General features: G+C 47.5%; 1 protein-coding gene across 1 annotated transcript in view; it reads right to left on the bottom strand.

Annotated features, from left to right (window-relative positions):
* Positions 1–22,136, bottom strand: part of si:ch211-186j3.6 (neural-cadherin) — a 164,265-nt gene that overhangs the window by 118,638 nt on the left and 23,491 nt on the right. The window lies entirely within an intron of this gene.

A 22,136-nucleotide genomic window follows, 5' to 3' on the forward strand; every position in this document is an offset into this window, starting at 1 on the left:
AGCGGTGGCGGCGCAGATGACACAGGGGCACGCAGAGCGCCCGCCGCGCCATCTCAGGTGCCATCGCTGGCTGTCACTCACGCCGCGTCTCCCCCGCATCACTCTTGTGTGTCACCTGCACTTTTCCCGCCTGCCGCTTTCTCTCGTCGACACTCTTCCTCTCACAAGTCTCCTTCTTTCAAACTCCACTCTTCTCCTGACATCCACCCTACCGCCCCCATCCCTTTTGCCCCTCTCACCCACCCACCCCCTCCTCCCCCTCCTCTTCCTCCCCTCCTCCCTCTCTTCTCCCCCTTTTCTCCCCCTCTGCTCCTGGCTGGTATAAATAGCAGTCTGTCTGTCAGGAGAGGGCGCGCTCTCACAGCATCTTGAGCTCTTTGATTCCCCAGGTGATTGGCCCTTTCATTGGCCCTGACAGCACACCTGCTGCCTCCCCCTCTTGACAGCTGCACATGGAGAGGAGGAGGAGGAGGAGGAGGAGGAGGAGGAGGAGGAGGAGGAGAGATGGAGAGAGGAAGAGAGGGGGAAGGCATCAGAGGAGGAGAGGAGCGATAGAGCCCCAGAGGAGGAGTGCGAGCAGAAGGGAAAAGGTGACGGGGCGGGAGGGGAAGACGAGCACATTCGCCTTGCTGTCACAGAGATACGGGCAGGGAGTGGTCAGGGAGAGGAGTGGGGAGTGGGCGAACAATGGTGGATGGACGAGGGAGAGAGAGAGAGAGGAGAGAGAGAGAGAGAGAGAGAGAGTGTGTGTCTGTGAGTCTGTCAGTATCATAATTGTGCATCTCTCTCTATAAATCTGTATGACATGCACACATGCATCAACATACACACACACACACCAGGCGATCAAAGGTGCTTGGACAAGAAAGAGAGGGTGAAGGAAGACAGAAAGAGATAGAGATTGTGTGTATGTGTGTGTGTGTGTGTGTGTGTGTGTGTGTGTGTGTGTGTGTGTGTGTCTGTCTGTGTGTGTGTGTGTGTGTGTGTGTGTGTGTGTGTGCGTGCAAATGAAATGAGTGAGATGAGTGAGTGAGTGAAATACAGAGAGAGAGAGATGGAGAGTTGTGAAACTGAGTCCCTGTATCATTGTATCACACTGCATCAAACATACATCACACCACGTGTAAGAGCCAACATCAGCTGCACAAAAGGAGCTTTCACCAAGATAACTAAACACTGTCTCTACACAGAGAATTCTTGGCTAGACAGAGAAAAATTAAAATAGGACACACACACACACACACACACACACACACACGCGCACACACACGCACACACGCACACACACACCACCCTTACGGGGCACCTTTTTGTTATTAGAGAAACGGAGCGACTGCACATCACTAACACATCCACTCCTCAGCTGTGGCAGTCACGGACGAGCAGGAACTTGGCAGGTTACAGGAGGCTGAGCAAATGACCGCTGAACAGGACAGGACAGGACAGGGCAGTGAGCTGCAGCTTCTCCACAGCTGAGTAGCACTTATCAAAAAATCACACACGGCCACCGTTGGCAGCACAATAGAACCGCCTGTTGAGTAAGTGTTCTCGACTCTGCCCGGTGATATCCATACCCGACGACAATGAGGAGTAATGGTCTCCCTTGGGCTAAGTGGGGGTAGGTCAAAGCCCAACTGGCGTCCAATATGTGGCAACATGCCTTAGCCAGGGGCATGCTCTGTGCTACATACTGAGAGTGGCATGAAAGCGGCTAATCCTCTATTCACAGTGATTCTGCCACACTGCTGACACGCTGTGATGAATGCATTCTCTGCCACAGCTTTTGTAAAGGTTGGTGCGCTGGGACTTATTGCAGATCTGTAAATTGCTCAGGCAATTATTGCAAATGGAGTTTTCCGGCAACTCACACCTGTTAGCAAAGTGGTGCGCGCGAACAAACAGTTCAGCGGAGGGAAAACAAGAGAGAAAAAAGAGAATGGGCAGGGAGGAGAGGGAGGGGGAGAGGGGGAGAGGGGGAGAGGGAGAGAGGGAGGGAGGGAGGGAGGGAGGGGGGGAGAGTAATTTACAGTGTGGATGAAACGAGAAAAAAGTAATAAGACTGTAATAAGAAAAATAAGCACAGAACAGTGACACAGGACTGAGGCAAACCCTGTGCCAGAGAAATGGCCCTGAGGTTGTTATAGAAACAGCATATGAGAACACAAATTCAGACAAGCCATGGGAGGGGGGGTGGGACCAAACCGACAAGCAACTGCATAAATCAATGTCATTAAAAGAAGACTGCGACAAGAGAGACAAGGAGTAAAAAATAAATAAAAAAACACATCAAAACATCAGCAAGAACACATGCACAAAAAAACACCAAATGCGAGCAGCCATTTTAGAGCTTGGGGCACTGAGAGAGCTTGAGGTAGCAAAAGAGACACGATGAAGGTCACAGCAGCCTGAACAAAGTTTTCCTATTTTTCCATTTTGGCTTTGAGAGCTGGACGGCATGCTGAATTAATTGGCTTGATGTTCATAAGAGGCGAGAGAAAGGGAGAAGGAAAACGCAGTGCAATCTAAGAGCTGCAGCTTTCGTGGCAAAAATTAATGGGCCAACACCTCTCATAAATCTCCATTTAAGAGAAACATAGCGTAGCCCCAAACATGGATTGCTGCTAATGTGTCTGAGAAACAACCTCGGGTGAAACACCATCATCGCTCTAATGGTGGGGTTTGCAGGTTGGTATTTTTGTTTAAATGCTTGTAGGCCTATATGATAAAGAGGTAGTTCTGAATGTTTTGCAACACTGCCTTATATTCTACATCTTGTTTGCTTATTGCTTATTTATCTTCCTTTGTAAAATATAAATTATGAAAACATCTGAAATAAAGAATAAAGGTGAATAGAATGTGGAGTCATACTGATATATTTTGCAGAATAACATAACTTTTGACATAATATTTTAATAAAAGTCTGATGCACCACCTCCTTCACCTGCACCACCTTTTTCTGAAAGACCCACGCAGCTCAGTATGAGCAAAACCCAGCCTGTGTTATGGGGCCACACACAGTAAGCATGGGCTCAACTTGGAAAGAACCACAGCTGTGTTTCCTGGGCGACACACACATACACACACACACAAACACACAAACACACAAACACACACACACACACACACACACACTGACTCACAGCCAAGCTCTGAAGCCCCCGCCTCCTCACCCAGCGAAACTTTCTGACGGTGCTTCTCTATTGTTATAAATAAATTAGCCTCTTCATTTTTCCTTCTGTCACCTGGCCTTTTATCTCTCTCTGTCTCAGTCGTTAGCCAGCTACCGGGCTAGCACGCCCTACTCTAATTAGCACCTCCATCCCTCTTCCCGCTCTCAGCTGATTTCTGCTGACAGAGGGAAAGGAAGATGCCATTTATGCCCATTCACACGAGGAGCCTTTTTTCTCTTCTTCTTTTTCCCCCCATTCTCTCATCTGAACACTAACCACCAGGCCTTTGTCTCTAGGGCCAAGGGGATGGAGCAATCAGAGCAAGAGCAGAGGAGGAGGCAGAGGAAGCACAAGAGCAAATGGGGCAGAACAAGAAAGGCCAGATTGAGAGAGAGGGAGAGTGAAGGAGGACAGAGAGAGAGAGAGAGAGAGAGAGAGAGAGAGAGAGAGAGAGAAAGAGAAAGAGAGAGAGCCAGCTAAGAGCATTCACAGCTAATTAAATATTCTCTCAGAGGATTACAAAGGACTATTTGGCCCTCTCTGGAAATTGTGACTTTGGTAATCTTGTTATGAGGAGGAAGGTACTGACTTTCACATTTCACATCAAACCACCAATTAAGGAAAGAGCAAAGAAAGTTCCATCTGCAAGTCTCCAGCACAAATTGCAAATGATACATGGCCTAATGTACGGGCAGCTTATTATTTATCTCCTTAATATTTACTATCTGCTTCCAAAGAAGACCAGCCACATCAAAAGCCCATGAGCAAGGTCTGCACTGTGCCTGTAGAGATACCAGACATTTCATTTCTATTTGACATGACAGTTAAGAGGCCATTTCTGTGACGGACCAAATTCCACCTGCTTGGCAAGGCCAAGAACTTACCACTGAACTGCAATGTGCAAAGCTTTCTACTCAGCTCTCTCCAGCCATCTCTGGACTTCAGTAACATGACCACTCTCTTCTCCTTAACCACCCTTCCCACACACACAGGATCCCTGGCAGCCTGACCGCACATGTGCCAGCCAAGGTCTTACTTTTAAGTAGAGGGGTGAAAGACAAGAGTCAGCGAGCTCATGTTTAGCTTTGGGCTTGGCCTGGGATTGACATTGAAGGGAATTCCTTACCTAATGCTTTCCCTTGCACGCCTGAGAGACTGTCAGTGGCCCTCTCTGACCCGGGTAAGCTGTAAGCCTGATCGGGGCACATAGGGAGACCCCTGGGACTATTCAGTGGGATTAGTAGACAATGGGGAGCAGAGGTGAGATGGGGAAGATAGGTAATGGCATAGAGGAGCTGCCTCAAGGTCTACCATTAAAGATACAGTCTTCGCTGTGCTTTGTTTCCTTTTAGTCTTTTCCAAAAGGTTGTTGATATTTGAACTAGACGGACAATTATTATGCGAGTCTCTTCCATACTCCTCCTGAAAAGTGTTGATTGGGTGGAACTGTTCATGGCTGGGTCCACACCACCATTTACCATTTACAGAGCCAGGGCTGTGTATGACTACCAGAGTATCTCAAACACAGACGTCTTTTTGATTCTATACCCAGCCAGACCCAGCAGGTTTTTAGGAACAAATGCTAAAATATTACCACCACGTTTAAACAAGCCTCTGAGCCATGTGCAAAAAGAACCCTTCCTCTGGCAGCCTAACATGCTTATAATAGGCTTTAACACATACACAGAAGTGTAACACACACCCTTCCTCACATGTCATATCCAACTAGGACTGTCCTCTGCAGCAGACTCCACTGCTATAGCATATACTAATTGTATCACTTCTTCCCTTTGCATTGTCTGAGGGGACAATCACAGTTGCTGGCAGCCCCAGTCTGTTAGCGAGACAACTACATGAGCAAACATAGCAACTATAAAACTGAGAAACTCTGATGAGACTGGCCAATTCTGGTGTAAGCAATTAGACAGTGAACATGTTCTTCAAAATCTGGCATATCCTCTGCGCTTCAGAGTTGTCTACAGATACTTCCAAATCCAAGCAGATTCTTCAGCCAAATCCATCAGACTTCTCTGTGCAAACAATTTCTGAGAACCATCCATTCATTAAGTTCATTACATCTATTCTATTACAGAGATAAAGCCTCCAAACATTACATTTCCTATGTTTTCAAACTTCATAAAGCTTTAGAAATGCCTATGGTCAACTGTCCAACCTCTAGTTTTTTGCCACCCTCAGAGGAAGCTCAATCAACAGTCTCTACTCTGTACAGTTGCCCCAGCCTTGGCTTTGTAAACTAAGCATACAGCCTACAAAGGAGCACTTTCTGAGGCAGATGGGAAAGAGGAAGATCTTCAGAGGATTCTGAAAAGTAATTCCCTGGTCTAATGAAAGAATAAGCTTGCTTTGAAAGAAGAGAGGAGAGAGAGAGAGAGAGAGAGAGAGAGAGAGTGAGTGAGTGAGTGAGTGAGTGAGTGAGTGTGTGTGAGAGAGAGAGTGAGAGAGAGAGAGAGAGAGAGAGAGAGAGAGAGAGAGAGAGAGAGAGAGAGAGAAAGAGCAACATCTCTAGCCCCTGTCTCTGAAGGCCTTTGAAACACTTTGGACTACACTGCTGGAGGAATCTTTAGTCATTTCCCCAGCCTCCAAAAGACAGAAAGAAAGACGCTTGGATGAGAGGAAGAAAGACAGAAAGAGAGACACTTGGATGAGAGGAAGAAAGACAGAAAGAGAGACGCTTGGATGAGAGGAAGGAGAAAACGTGGCATGTTTGTTTTTGTATTCTTCTTGTATTCTCACTTCTTGATCGTCAGCCAAGCTTTCATTCTTATTAGTGTAGATTAGCTCTAATTGTTTCTATCTTGTTTTTTATCTCGGCTTGTTGTCACCATTAAAAGGGGGAGCTATTCACATAATGCTTGATACATAACAGACCTTTTCCTGACTCTGAAAGCTAAATGAGCACATTTGAAGGTGATCACTCTGCCGCTGTGGGTTTTTTCAGGAAGATGAGCATAGGCACTAATTATTTTAACTCAAGCAGTTAACAGCAGCGTGTCACATTCTTCAGGTCCCATATTCCGAGGTTCTGCACTGTAATATGCCAATAAAGAGATATACTATATGCAGTGTTGTTCAAGCAGAGGTGGTAACTTAATTGGGCCCTCAAGCAAGAGCAGTCTGGCTTTTGCACGGCTGCTGAATGCAACACTGAGAGAAAGCCTGGCTGCCTCATTGTGTGATCCATTTCAACGAAGAGACTCAGACCCACCACACACACACACACACACACACACACACTGTTTCAGCCCAAGGGATGGAGCCGGGATGAGGCAGTCTTAGGAGCGAGAGGGAGGGGGTGCGGCACGTGATGGACTGCTCACGTGGTCTCTCCCCTCCCACCACAGTCCAAATTAAACCAACCCCTCTGTCCTGCTGTACCCTAATCTCATCCTCTTTATTGATGGCAGAGCAGAGGCCTTGACGGTCTTTGTGGCGTACACTACCCAGACTGCCCCAACGCTGCCCTCCCCTCACCTCCACCCTCTTAAGTATCAAAGCCTGACAGCGTCAAATCTGCCTCATGAATGCCTCCATGCTTAATCTGCTATCTTGCGCAGGGCATCTACTAATCTACAAACGCTGGGACGTCCACGCCCCTGCACCGTGGACTGCAGGACTCGCCCTGCTATCAGAGGGGCATCAGCCCAAATGCTATCATCCAGCAGAGTTGTAGCGATCAAAGAAACTCTCCTCATCCTACTGGAAGCCTCAAATCCACTAGCAGCTGTAGTGTGTAGGATGTAAACCCTGATGCATTGATCTACGGTTAGTACAAAAGACAACAAAGTGAGTTAAACGATTTCAAAAGGAATGACCCTCATGTTCATTCTTTCTCCTCCTTCATACTTTACTTTACTTTACTTTGCTTTACTACCTAAGGGCAGCCGTGGCCGGGACTAGTGTGTGCTTCACCTCACTGTGTGTTCACTGTGTGCTGAGTGTGTTTCACTAATTGATTGGGATAAATGCAGAGACCAAATTTCCCTCATGGGATCAAAAGAGTATATATACTTATACTATCAGAGCCATTATACAGCATCCCACGTTATACAGCATTATCGCCTGAGCTGATAGTTTCTTCAAGCCAATGAGCACTGAATACGGGCGTTTTGTATGTAGCCTGGTATGGGGAGCTCAATCAATCCATTTGTAACGGTGTTATTATGTGCTATGCCACATGAAGGATTGAAAAGAGTCAGTATGCCCCCTCCCTGTAATCCTTAATACGTATTACTTAATAGCCTACGTGTTTGAAAGCAGACTGAAAGCACCACTTGAAAGCGACCTTGCATCCTTTATTTCATGCACACCCTGGAGCCATTGAAGGGCTGTCACCCAATGACATGGATTGTTAAGCCATTTGTGCGATTGTGCTTGATAAATGCCACAAATACAATGTGATATAGTCGCAAGCACATTGCATATCTGAACAAAAACATGATCCCAACACACATATGCACACACCCACAAACAGCACAAATGGTGCAGTGGCATGTCCTTATCTCTATTGACAGAACAGTGGAGATCAGGGGTCTCCAGGTAGCCCGCAGGACGCCTATGAGGTGCCCACAGCGCACCGTCTAAAAATAGCCAACTAGTCACCTGCAGGTCACAATATAAAAACATTCTCCATTGTGAAGTTTTGAATAGATTTTTAATGGTAGACCAGAACCATTTTAAGAATGTATGTAGCCATACATCTGTAACATTAACTTGATATTGGTGATACTTTACAAATTGTAGCTGATTTAAATTTTAGCCTTTGGCTCCGAATCTGTTTCCCATTCAATCTTTAAACAAGAACGGAAGTGGAGCGCATACACACTGCTCGCACGCATAGACAGTAAAAGAAAAAAAAGCTTGCTCGTCTGGTGTAGCCAATGGAAGCATATCTTTGTGAAAGTTCTGTGGCCATTCTATGTTCATCCCATATGGTACATGCATGATTGTCCAAGGACTGAAAAACAATTGCTTTAGCTCACAGGCCTTTTCTCCTCCCTACAGGTGTCGCAATAGCGCTGAAGATCTTGTGGCATGCATGCCATGCAATAGGACTGTGCATTACCTGGTGAAAAACAAAACCTTTATTTGTCAGATCATGGAGAGATTTTAGATGTGCAATAACATTAAAGATTAGATTCCCCATGCAAACTTTGAAATGAACAAACTGAACAAAAATATTACAGAATTTACAGATTTGAATTCCAACTGACACACTGGATGCTATCAGGTGCATGCATGCCAAGATACCTACAAATTCCTCCATTTAGGTATATGCTTTCTCCAAAGGGTGAATGTTTGACTACTGTGATATTCATATGTTTAACAATAATGGAGGGTCAAAAAATGAAGAAGAAATTAAGACAGCAGCACAGTAAGGCAATGGCATTTTTAAATCATATAAAATCATTATCAGTGACAGCCGTGTTAGTTTCAGCATTGCTTCTTATTTTATGTTGCACTGTGATCTGAGATCACATTTACTAGCAGATGAATTATAAAGAAACAAAGCCATCACAGTCTCATGCATGCCCATTCATGGGGGCCATTTGTCAAAATAGCATGTGGTAATTATCCCATTGTCAAAATGAAGGTGGTTATTATTCGATTAGTCTGTCTGTGTTTACAGGTGCGAGGCCCGCGGATTAGAAGTGATTTACTTGTACATTTGTTTGTGCTTCTTTATTTAAGAGAGATTAAGAGGGAGAAAACAGAGGGGAAAATCCGGCCTAGATTCCAGCAGTTGGAGGACGATGCTGCGAGCGGCTCTTGGAAAAACACATTTTTCTCTCCGTCTTCTTTTCCTTCAGTGCACGTCACTTTTTCTTCTCCAACACAATGGCAGTAAACAGTGCTGTGTGAAAGCTCCTAACAGGATTATTAACAGGATTAATAATGCACAGGGGCTATCGCAGGAGGGAAGGATTAATCGTGTCGCTTTGAAGTCAACGTGAGAAGGGAGGGAGGGGGAAAAATGGCACTTAACGTATTTGATGCCTCCTTTGCTTTTATCCCTGACACATTCGCGTTTTGTCTCTCGACCAACAACACCTGCAATCCAAATGCAGAGAAAAAAAGGAAAGTGAGGGAGATAAAATATCTCGTTTGAACCCTCACCCTCATCTCTTGCTGCTGAGCTGACTAAAACAACAGAGCTTTTTTGTCTTTAGTTTACCTTGTAATTGTGAGGTACTGGTGATTGGCGACTCTATGCATATCTATTCATTCACCATTTCGATCCGTGCCTCACTGCCAATGGCATGAAAAGAAATCGGCATGGTGTGTACGCTGAAAGCTTTGTCATGCGCACCACCTGAAGCTTCAAGTATTTTAAAAGCAATCTGTTCCCTTCCAAATTGCTACATTTATACTCACCTTTTATGTTTCAGTGTGGTGTAGGCAGGAGAGCCAAAAGAGAAAGTTGGAGGGAAAAAAAACTCCAAATTCCTCTGTTAAATGCAAGCCTTTTCCAGCATCCCTGGAACACTAATTAAATTATGATTTGTACAAAGAACGTTCTCATTAGCTTGATGTGGGAACCATAATCAGTGTGGAGGTGGATAAGGAACAGCATCTGAGCACTCTGCTTGTGTAATTACAATCCACTGCGAAAATCGTTGGCCTTGTGACGGCACCTTTTTCCCACACAAAAGGCAGAGAAAATAAGGGAAAGGGAGGGCAGGGAGAAGGGAGGTATGCCATCAAGGTCGTGGCTAATTCGGCAGAGGAGATTAAGCAACGCTGACTCCATGGTCGTCCGAATGGAGGTGTCACGTCAGAACCAACATCTCAATGTCAATGGCACAGCCTCCGCAGCGAAGTGGAAGAAGTGTCGCCTCAGCCCACAACTGTGCAGCCTACTGCTGGGGGATCCAGATGAGAAATCCCGGGTCAGGTGCGGGCCACAGCGATGATAGGCTTAAGTTGGGGTGCACAGCTGGGCCATTTGGGGGGTAAAAAATGTATGAGTGCCACCCAGGAGGAGCGGTTGGGCCCCCAGGATGGATCTCAGGTGATGCTAGTAGAATTATGGGAGTGTTGAGTGAAAAATGTGCTGAGATTTGAGTTTATGATTTTGTTTAGATCAGCAGAGGAGGGGAGAGAGCGGCATCTGCAAGGGAGGCACACAGTGATATTCAGTAGGGGTTGTGTGTGTGTGTGTGTGTGTGTGTAGGAGGATTAGTCCTAACTTCAAGCCAAGACCATGTTTTCAAAAACTCTAACAACCAGCAGATGCACAGGGGCAACCAATGGGGCTGTACCAACCAAGAAATAAACCACAAATAAACACTGATGCAAACATATCCACAAACAAACAGTAACCATATCAACATCTCAGATCTTCACCAGTAGTCAAAACAGAGAGGAAAAGGTCAACACGTGCTTACACCCTTACACACACAAGCACTTCCACGTGCTTACACCCTTACACACACAAGCACTTCCACACACACACACACAAAAACAAACACACACACACATTTCTGCAGTTGCATGATATTACATGTAGATTGCATTAGACTTTGTTTTAAAGTCACACTCTCGCCTCAGCACAAATCACGCTCGCTTTCGAACATCCACTCTGCGGTGGCCAGGCATAGCCCAGCTTCCTTGTACAATGCAGACTACATTTGTCTGAATTATTCATTTATGAGGCACGAGGCAGGTTAGATTAAGCACCTGTTTCCAAGACCCCAGTTGGCCTGCTAATTCATGCTTGGTTTGACCCTTAACAAGCCCCCTGTTTAGTGGGAAACATTCTCCACCCCTCCCTCCATCCTTCTTTCCCTCCACCCACCCTCCCTCCATCCCTCCACCCACCCCAACCTGGATGGAGCAGCTCAGGATACCGTCTACGGCATGTCCGCCTGCCTCAGTGTGAGCCGCTGGCCACCTGCACCCCCCAGTGCAGGTGCCCCCCCCCCCCTCCGTCCCCCTTCACTCAGATGCCGCCAGCTAATCCTCTTGTTGGGGCACTATAGAAAGCAGGTAAGTGGCTGGCAGAGGGTTAGATTTCCTCTGCGCCGCTGTTTGCAGACAGCAAGTGGCCAGACAGAGAGAGGGAGAGAGGGAGGGAGTGAGTGAAGGAGGGGTGGAGGGAGGGAGAGGTGGCAGAGGCACTTCAGGACGCCAGGAGCCGCTGCAAATAGAGCTGCCCCCTGTGAGCTGTGCATGTCGCCGTCTGACCGGCTGAAGCTGGCAGTGGCCGAATGGCACACCTCAGAGAGATGGACGTGGGCCGCATTCGCTCTGCCACCGCCACTGTCCTGCATGGAAGAGGATTTGCGCCTTGTGGATTACACGCCGACTCCTTTGAAAGCTCATGTTCTGTTCATGTCAACAGAATCAGACTCAGTCTTTGCCTCCGCACATTTGTATGCACGAGCCAAAACAGCTAGAGCTGGGTAAACGCAGACAATATATTAACCTCCACTATTTCCGAGTTAGTGGCCTTACCCCATCCTATATGATCATTGTTCTAAAATCAGCTTTTAATGTTATGAGAAATGTCTTTACAAACCTTGTTGCGGCTTGCACACTGTTTAAACTTTCATTTCGTTTTCAGACTCGAGCACCGAGAGCAAGATCTCCACTAGTGCAGAAAATGGAAAATAACAGGATACATTTCTGCCGTCCTTACTTTTGTTCATCTCCGAGATGCAACCTTTGCTCAGAGAGCACCTTGTTTTTCTGCAGTCTCCGGAGTGAGACCAAGGCCGAATTGAGAAAGCTCAGTGCTGCGTCTTCACCTTCTATTCTGCAGACGAATAAACCTGAAATGGCAAGCATTCTGCGTGAACAGAAAAAAAATACTATGCAGCCAGATAACAATATGGAAGGCAGCTCTGCTAAGGGATCCCCCGATTCAAACCCCTTCCACCAGCCATACTTCGCCAAACGAGCCCTGGATAAGCTCCTTTTTCTCCTGCTTGGATAAGAGCCAGCGGAGGAATCAAGACTGAACCTGACATTCCCAGGATTGGAGGGAAAAGCTGCCGAGGAGGAGAAGCCACTGGGGAGGACGCACACGAGTCACAATGCATAAACGCAAACAGGGCCAGAGACACTGGTGCATGGATGGGGATGGGGAGCCCCGGCCAGCTGACAACACAGCCAACACCCGAGGCACAGACCCACAAGCGCTCAGTGGCCCAAGACCAGAGGGAGGGAGAGAGAGAAGGAGAGAGAGAAAGAGAGAGAGAGAGAGAGAGAAAGAGAGAGAGAGAGAGAAGAGCAAGAATGGTGTCACTGCACAATGCAAGACAAAACCAAAGGGACAGCAGAGTACACAGGCAGCTTCCAATTCAAATCCAAGCAAGCAAAAAAAAAAAATTCCATTTACATCCACTTACAGCGACAAAGCTAGTGGGAGCAGGAACCAAAGTCACTCACTATTCAAGATGGCAGGGTACAAGAATCGCTGTCACCAGCTATACCCAATCACATGCTGCCACAGAGGACAGTGTAGGCCCAGAGGTGGCACATATGGAGCTAAAACAACTCATACAGACACCCACATGAATACAAACTAACCAAAATAGCCACTTCTTACCAAAGCTTTGTCATTGGCAATTAGGGAAATAATGGCATTCACACGTCACAGACTTGTGCCATGACAGAGTTAAGCTTTTAGAAAATATTTTTCTTGACTCATGGTATAATTACTCTCGCAGGAGACTTTGTTTTTAATTTAGTCATAATTAGTTCTATGCAGGATGTCAGCTTTATATTTCTCCACCAGTTGTTTGCAAGGGTATTTTAACCTGACAGAAAATGAATCTTCTAGCACATTTTTACTGGGATATTATAAGCATATTACAGTTTTTCTCAGTCACTTTGGTGATTTTCTCAGATCAGACTGAAAATTCTCATAACTATTAGTTCAACCTCCACAACATTTAGTAATTTGTGCACATCATAGTAGCAATTTCTCCTTCCTCTGAACAAATTGCAAATGCTTTTGAACATGTATCAGTTCCTCTGTCATGTCAGTCAAAATGAATTATACTTATGGATGCAATCATCTTTCATTCTTGATGGGATGTTTAATTATTTAAAAAAGGATGGTCCCTACATTCTGCTTGGTTTTAATGACATTGATTTTATGTTTTCTCTTATGTGCATATTGACAACATACTGTATCTCCGAGCTTGTTTCTGTCAAATCAAATATTTGGCATAAACATAAAACATAAAAAAATGCATTATGTACAGTATCTGCACATCAAAGATTGCAATTATTACTATTACTACGACCAAAGACAGATAGACAGACAGACAGACAGACAACAGATAGATAGATAGATAGATAGATACTTTATTGATCCCCAAGGGGAAACACTCAGTGGCTTGATTCTACAGGAATGGAGGCAGATCCAAGGCAAAGGAGTATGCGTGAGGGGGCATTCTGACTTTCGATTCTCCTTTTTGATGTACTGTAGCAACACCTCACCTGTTTTCAGCTACTGGAAGAAGTAGCGGCTTCATTATAATTTCTTAGCGCGGCTCATGTTTTAACCAATGACTTCAGCATGGCCTTTCCTTCAACTCTGACTTCACACACAGGCACTCACGCAGCCCTCCAAGTAAAAAGTGAAAAAATAAAAGTCACGGTGACTGACCCCCTACTGAACGTCATCATAGCCCCGGGATCATAACTTCAGTCCTCAGTGTTTTGGTTAACCCAGCTTTAATCCCTGACATTCCCTTTGAAAGCTGACGGGACATAGGAGGCACTTGAGCGTTTAGTTGCCTTTGAAATGCAGGAGGATGAGAAGGAGCCTCCGGGAGGTGACGACGTTTTTCCGTCTGATGGCGGCGCGGACGACGACGCACAGGAGGGAGGCGAGGAACGGCTCTCTGGGAAGCGGCTGGCATCCCTACATGTGTGCAAGACACTGTAGCACACAAACTCTGCCAGCAGGACACACACACACACACAAACACACAAATACACACACGCACACACGCCCACTGAAATCAACTAATTGCGCGGCACGAAACAGGGCCGGCGACATTAGCGCACTTCGCCCTGTAACCATTCGTGGCGGTGCTGAAATCCTGCATGCGAGCTGTGTAATTACTTTTACTGCGGGGGACAGAGAGCTGCTCTGATTCGGAGCCCACGGGGAGGCAGAGGGGGGGATTGGCGTTATGGGAGCGTGCCGGGCTCAACATGAGCACATAGCACATGCTTACCCTCATCTTCAGTAGGAGGAAGTGTGGGGAGATGAGCAGGAGTGTGTGTGTGGGCGGGGTGGGTGGTTGTGTGTGTGTGTGTGTGTGTGTGTATGTGTGTGTGTGAGAGAGAGAGTGTTTGTGTGAGGGCTGGTTGTTTGTATTTTTTTATATTTGTGTGAGACTAAAAGTGTGCATAGAAGATGTGTGGGGAAGAGTGTGTGTTTGTAAGACAGGGTGAAAAGTACATGGGTGTACAGATGTGAGGGTGTTTAAATGCGATAAGTGTGTAAGAAGAACGTGATGATTATAAGTCTGTGTGTATGTGTATGTGTGTGTGTGTGTGTGTGTGTGTGTGTGTGTGTGTGTGTGTGTGTGTGTGTGTATGAGGGTATGACCATGTGATGGTGGGTTGTTTGCGTGTGTCTAAGCGTGTGAACACAAGCATGCAGGGACACAAGGGTGATGGAAACTGCCTGATGGAAGAGGAGCAGAAATAAGCTCCATGAAAGCGGAGCAAGGGGGGCTGGCAATACAGGCTTTATTTGGGATTAATCCCAAAGACTTCTAGATCACAAGAGGCAGGCGAGCAGCCCCCACCCTCCCCCTTCTCTCCCCTCCCCATGCGCTCCACACCTCCCTTTGACCGCACTAAAAGCACAGATTATCTTTGCGACATTTGGGTAGCATTTCCTTAAATACGCTGCAAATCCAGCTTAGCAGCCAGTGAAATTTATCAGCCATGCTGGTCCACACTCCTACAACCCCGGGAGAGAGTAGAGAGTGCCTTTGAGAAAAAGAGAGAGACCGTGAGTGAGTGAGTGAGTGAGTGAGTGAAAGAGAGTATAAGAATGTGAGATTGTGTAACAGAGGAACAGAGACAGCTATAGAACGGTGGGGTCACATGACAATGCATCAAGGCCACGAGCGGCTTCCTGCTGAAGCACGGTTGCAAATCTCTGATATCATCAGCCTTCTCGGGAACCAGCCATTGACAGCTCTTTAGAGCAATTTCACTACATCTCTCTGTTATTCTTTTTCTGTCAGATTCTCCCCTGCATTATTTACCAGTCCTCCTCCCATTCTCCTTTCTACAGCCCATCACTCTCTCTCTCTCTCTCTCTCTCTCTCTCTCTCTCTCTCTCTCTCTCTCTCTCTCTCTCTCACTCACTTACTGACATTCTTTACTTTCATCATTTGGCCTATTCTTGACAAACCTCACATATTTACACCGTCACCTCCACCTCCACCCATTTCTCCCTGCTCCGTCTGTCAAAGAAGCTGCAAAACGCAGGCATGCGAGCACAAAAAAGCACAACAACACAAACCCAGTGAGAAAGCTCGGTCCAAGGACATAAACAGAACTCTCCTGGTGCTCTAAAGACCTGAACAACAGCAGAGTAACGGGAAATAAGTGATTACAGTAGGGGGAGAAAGAGAGAGAGAGGGAGGGGGGGGGGTGAGAGTGAGAGAAAATGAGGAGACGCTCAGCTGCCCCCCAGCAGCAACACAAAGGTTTGTTTTGTTTCATATCTGTGATTTTTCTCCACCTCTAACTCCAATTCAGACAGGGTCTCCTCTGGGGGCAGAGTTGGGGGAAATGCAGCCAGGCAGGAGCGAGGGAGGCAAAGAGGAAATGAGGGAGGAGGAGAGGGGAGGGGGGGGCCGTGCTTTCCTTCCCGCGGCTCCACAGCAATCGACCCATATAACAGGGAATGAAAGCCATTGTTCAGAGAGCCGGCCACTAATTTCCCCATTAGTCTCAATAAGAGGCTGCCCAGGGGCTGCACAGTGGTGGCGTTATTGGTGGCCATGATTGCCGGGGCGTGATGTCAGATGTTTGAGAAGGGGGGGTAGGGGTGGGGGGGTGGTGGTGGAGGGACCCGGGCGAGCAGAACGACGGGAGCGCAGCGACAGACCCAAAACACGAGCGCGGCACTCGGGCGCGCTCCGCAGCCTCGGGGAGGAGCTGGTCCGCACTGGTCCTCCCTGATGGAGACTTATGAGTTAGTGAGACTGACACGCGCTCCCTCCTCTGCCTCCCCTCCACTCTCAAATCCCATTAAGCACGCGGGGAGTTTCATGCAGCTGCGATTGCTGCTGCCGTGTCTGCCGCCTGAGCTACTGACCGCCACCGCTCCAGTCATGTCCAGCCCAGCCCTCAGCACACAGGTCTCTGACCTCCTCCTCCATCTGCTGGTTTTTCAGCCTTAGCCACCAACCATTGCAATGCCCTAAAGCCGATCGGCGTCAGGGGAAATTTTGCCGTGTTGTTTGTATTACGAGCTCTCTCCCTCCCTCCTGCCCTCCCTCCTCTTACACACGCTACCTACAGAATTGGATGAGGGCTCAGAGATTAGCTGGCTCCCGGGAGCAGGAGCAGGAGCTGTGTGCTTGTGTGTTATAGCTTTCCAGAGTCATCATGCCATCCTGTTGTGTTTTTTTTTTGTTGTGTTTTTTTTTTTGCTGCTTTTTGATGCAGAGGAGAATACGTGAAAGAGGGAGGCAGCCGAAGAGGTACCATGGTACTTGGAAGGAGTGAGGGAGTGAGTAAGTGAGGGAGGGAGGGAGAGAGAGATGTAGTATGGGTGAGGGAGGAGAATACTTAGGTCAGAGGCACTGCAAGACACAGACACTTCCTGGGACTTCAATGACACGAGCAAATCTATTTTCTCGGAAAGACATTGTGTCATCATGCCCGTTAAAAAAAAGGAAACGACTCAACACGCCGGAACAACATTTTCATTAAGGCCTGCACATATGAAAATGTCGCGGCAAAGAAGTCGCCTCAGCTGCACTGTGTAATCCCGCCATCTGACATCCCAATCACGTTGGCCGCTCCCCTCATCAAACCCAGAGCATTGTGTTCCTCAGCATGTTGCACGGAGCAGAGCAGGGTCCAATCCTCAAACACTCAATCATGTTTTATTCATTTCTAATTTCGCTCTTACGCTACTCTCTCCATCTCTCTCGCTGTGTGTGTCTGTGTGTGAGCAGTGGAGGTATCCACGTGGTACTCCTCTGCCACATCACAATCCTACTCGTGTAATTAATGGATCCTCCTCTGTGTGAGTGTTCTGCCTTCACCGTCAACATGCCAGTAATTATGACAACAAGTTGTGGCTTCTTTCATTTCCATCCATTAGGATGTGTGTGTGTGCGCATGTGCATGCCTGAATATATACTCTGTGTGTGTGTGCGTGTGTGCGTGTGTGTGTGCGTGCGTGCATGTGTAGGTGTGTGCATGTGCCTAAAACTCATAGCTTTGGCACGAGGGCAGACGTCCACAGAACCCATTAGCTCTTTGATGTGTGAAATTAGATGTAATGAGGCAATTGTACCATTTCCTTACAGGAGCACTCTCTCCCCTCTGTACAAGCTTCAAAGAGATATTACAAATACAAATGCTTTAAGAATGCCACCTTCATGAAGGGAGGAAGTCCACATGCCATATGAGCTTGCTAATGATCTGGTGAACATGTCTGTGGCACCCAGCTGTGCTTTATGGATATGGCAGATCTATGAACATAAATGAATATCCAGAACTAATCATTCATATCTGTAGTTTTTGTGGTCCCTGATGCTACATACAAGGATGTTCTGATATATTGATGATGTGTGTAATACAAGGATCTTAGTGTATACAGAAGTTTTATGATGTTGTAATTTGTAAAAGATAATTACATTTAACTTGGGTTTCTTTCAGAAGATCACTCCAAATATTGGCATCTATGTCTAAACTCTAATTTAATTGTTCTTTCTCCTCAATTTACTCAATATCCTCATTGTTATCTGTTAATGTCAACATCCTTTTGTTGACATCTCAGAATGGATCAATTGAATTAGTTGCAAAGGGAAAAAAACATAATATCACTTCATCCTGATATTCAAAATTTCTAAAACATGCATCCATTTTCACTTTCATTATATTTTTAGGCAAAATGATTTGCTTTCAATAGTGCAGTTTGTTTAACATGAGATACTCCCACAGGTCATTTTTCTCTCTAGCAATTTTGCCATGGGGTCACTGCATGGGTTAAAATCCTTGCTATTTTGTATCTTACGGCTCAGCGGTCAACACATATCAGCAGACCTCTTGATGCTCAGGCACGCAGAAATAAAAATGTGCATGGAAATGTGAAGGTGCAATATTACATGTGATCTACATTCATCATGTGATCCTCTTGAACCTTTCTGAGTGAAAGAAGATGCTTAGCTTGCATACTATGGATGAATTCTCCTGTGTAGGAGGGTGGCTGAAGGATGGGGTATAGACAGCGTGCTCCTCATCATAACACAGAGCAGCCTGACTTCAAGGGCAATTCCACTCGTGACGCATTGATCACACAGGAGCTGCCGTGAAACGATTGGGTCTCAGCACAAAACAGCAATCTTGACAAGAAAGCTACAGTAAGTACTAATAAGACAGTACATGAGGTAACGCATAGCCCAGGAGAGGCTACGAGGGCTAAAGAGTGGTGTGTGTGTGTGTGTGTGTGTGTGTGTGTGTGTGTGTGTGTGTGTCTCTGTGTGTGTGTGTGTGTGAGAGAGTGTGTGTGTGTGTGTGTGTGTGTGTGTGTGTGTGTGTGTGTGTGTGTGTGTGTGTGTGTGTGTGTGTGTGTGCGTGTGTGAAAGAGAGTGTACTGCAGTGCTGAGCTGTGCTATGCAGCGCGAGGCTGTTGATAAGGGTTTGATGCAGACCCCACTCCCCTGCTGAGGAGTGGGCTGAGAGGCCAAAGTCTCACGGCGATGCGCTCGCTGCACTGGGCTTGTTTGTGCTCCGTAGGCAGGAGCGCAGCCACTGATTGGAGCAGGGAGTGAAGGAGGACTGGAGAGCCCTCTTACAGCGCACTGCTGATGCTCTCCAGCAAACAGACAGGTATGAAGGAGTCCTTGATGCTCACCTGCACGCACTCACACACACACTCACAAACTCACACTCACACTCACACACAGACTGTACAAAAACAAACTGACCCTTACTGCAGCACCTACAGTATTCTACACTTTAGTAGCCCCAAAGTCCACATAACATGGTCGGATAGCCCAGAGTTTCAGACCAATCTGAGGCCAGTTAGTGAGCCGGCCGAGCAGGAGGCCCTCCCGTGACCGAGCCTGGCACCCGCGGAGTTGGCCTGGCTCTCGCCGTTGGCTGTGAATGAGGCTCGGAGGCGATCGAACACCCACACAAAAAAAAGAGTGCCCACATCGCTTACGCATTGTCCAGTGGCTCTTAAATAATGGATCACAGATCCCAGCTGGGCTAAAGAGAGGTCAGGAGAGGTCAGGAGATGGCACTAAAGAAGCGAGCCGGTTAGCATCACAGTGGAGGAACAGGCCAGGACAGCAGGCAGCACTCATGAGGCAGGGAAGAGGAAGAGAGAGAGAGAGATAGAGAGAGGGAGGGAGAAGGAAAGAAATCGGAAATAGAGCAAGAATGGAAGTAAATAGAACAGGGGAGAAGGAGACTGAGAGAGAAAGAAAGAAAGAGAGAGAGAGAGAGAGAGAGAGAGAGAGAGAGAGAGAGAGAGAGAGAGAGAGAGAAGCCCCTGAGCCATGCACACTGTAAGATCAGCGTGCTGGTCGAGCAGTGGTCGCCACGGATTAGATATCAGCTTCATAATGGGAAATAGTTAGGCTGCTATCTCAGCCCTGGGGTTAAAAAGAAGGCCGTCCATGTTCATCACCGTGAAAAGAAAGTGATGCAAAGCTTACGGCAGCCGCAATTGTCGGCTCCCACGGAGTCTAGCAGCGTGCAGTGGGAGACAGTGGTGGAGAGGAAGAAAACAAGCGTCGCTTCATCTCCAGGATCAGTTCTGAAGGCTGCTACCTACGGAGCTGTCCACTGTCCTTTTGTTGGATGCCGTCTTAGTCGTGACAGTCCTAAACAACACACTAGCAAAAATCAAACAGCTGGAGGGGAGTCTCTCCCTCTGTCTCTCTCTCACCATGTTTTTTTCTGTTATCCAATCACTCCTTCAGCCCCTTCCCTCCCCTGCCCCCCAACGCCTCTCCATCTTCCTGCGCTGTGCTTGCCTCCGTCTTCGGCGACTTGTCGGAGCAGGCATGCTCGAAGCAATCACACAATCAACCACGTCCTCCTCACTTCCCGGAGACTCAACCTACACCCCCTCCAGCAGCTCACCTCTGGCCCGCCTCGGTCGAAATGGAGGCGGGGGATCGATTGGGTCCCTCACCCAGCTGTTCGCACCATCATATTGGCCCGACAGACACAGCGTGGGTCCAATCAATGGCGCACATTAGAGGAAATCGGCGCTCGGTGTGAAGGTGAGGTGTTCCGCTCACGGGGTACATAGGGAGGGGGGGGGGGACTGCTGTCACTAAGTTACAGCGCAGCAGGCCTGAGATTGAGTCTGATACTGAGGCCCGGCTGACGCAGTCCTCCTCCCAGCAGCGACTCTGGAGATGGAGAGGGGAGGGACTAGTTGAGACTGGCGCCCTGGGCACCCAGTGCTATGACAGCCAGAATGTTCCAGCTTGAGGGCGAAGCAAAGCCAGTGTCTGGGGCTGCCAACATCCGCTCCTGTCATTAGTGATTTGACAGAGCAGTCTGTCATTATTACAGCACTCAATAAAGCAAGTGACGGATGCATCCATCTCCCTTTCCCAGACGTGCTCCGGTGACAGCAGCACGACTACACTTCCACTTTAATAGCGAGAGTCTACTTCTCTATATCAGGGCACTGTGAAGATGTCCACCATAAAACCACCTGTCTCGAATTCTCCTGCTCTCTCTCTTCCTCTCTCTCTCTCCTCTCTCTCTCTCTCTCTCTCTCCTGTCTCTCGTTCATGGCGCAGAGTGCACCAGGGACTGGCACGGTGAGGAAGAGGGGGGGGCGGATTATAAATGTGCGGAAATCGACACCCGCTCTGCCAGCATCTCCCCGGAGATGGAGCAGAGAGACGCCAGGAGGACACGGCGTGCCATCTCCCTCTACAGAGGCACGTCCCTGCAATGAAGCATGCTGTATACATATCTACACACACACACATTCACATACCCACTCACACACACACACACACACAAACACATACAAGCAGACTTACACCTTTTTCGACAAAAGCACACATACACACACACACACACACACACACACACACACACAGTGGCAGTTACACAGTCTCTGCAAACTCATGTAAAGTCTTTGGTTACTGTTGACTTGTTGTGTGGCTGCCTGGAGATTGGAATCCAGTGCGGAACAGTCAGAGGTAATAACTCAGAGGCAATGAGGCGGCCGGCCATTCGGCCGGCGCGTGTCCACTCCTCCTCGGGCCGATGAGAACAGACAGACTGTAAATGGAGGCCATCGCACTCAGCAAAGAGGCTTGGACAGAAAAGGGCAGAGGATGGGGAGGAGAGTTTACTGGGCTGTTAAGAAGCAGAGCCGTACCCTGCAGCTGTGTTTGTGCAAGTGTGTGTGTGTGTGAGAGAGAGAGAGAGAGAGAGAGAGAGAGAGAGAGAGAGAGAGAGATGAGGCAGAAAGGGTGGTAATGGAGGGCTGAGCGGGAGAGAAAAAGATACAGAGAAGAGAACAGAGGGCAATCGTATGTGCTTGGATGCTTTTGTTAGTTGCTAGTTGTGTGGCATAATGTGTGAGACTGCTTTCTGTGTGATTGTATATAGGACGGTGTGTGTGTGTGTGTGTGTGTCTGTATAGATATGTTCTGGGCACACAGGACATGTCTTCAGATGCAACCCTAATCATATAAAAGTGATGTCTGCACAAGCCCAGCAAAGCAGGGCTGTTAC

The sequence above is a fragment of the Alosa alosa genome, chromosome 14, assembly GCF_017589495.1.
Source record: "Alosa alosa isolate M-15738 ecotype Scorff River chromosome 14, AALO_Geno_1.1, whole genome shotgun sequence".
NCBI lineage: Eukaryota > Metazoa > Chordata > Actinopteri > Clupeiformes > Clupeidae > Alosa > Alosa alosa.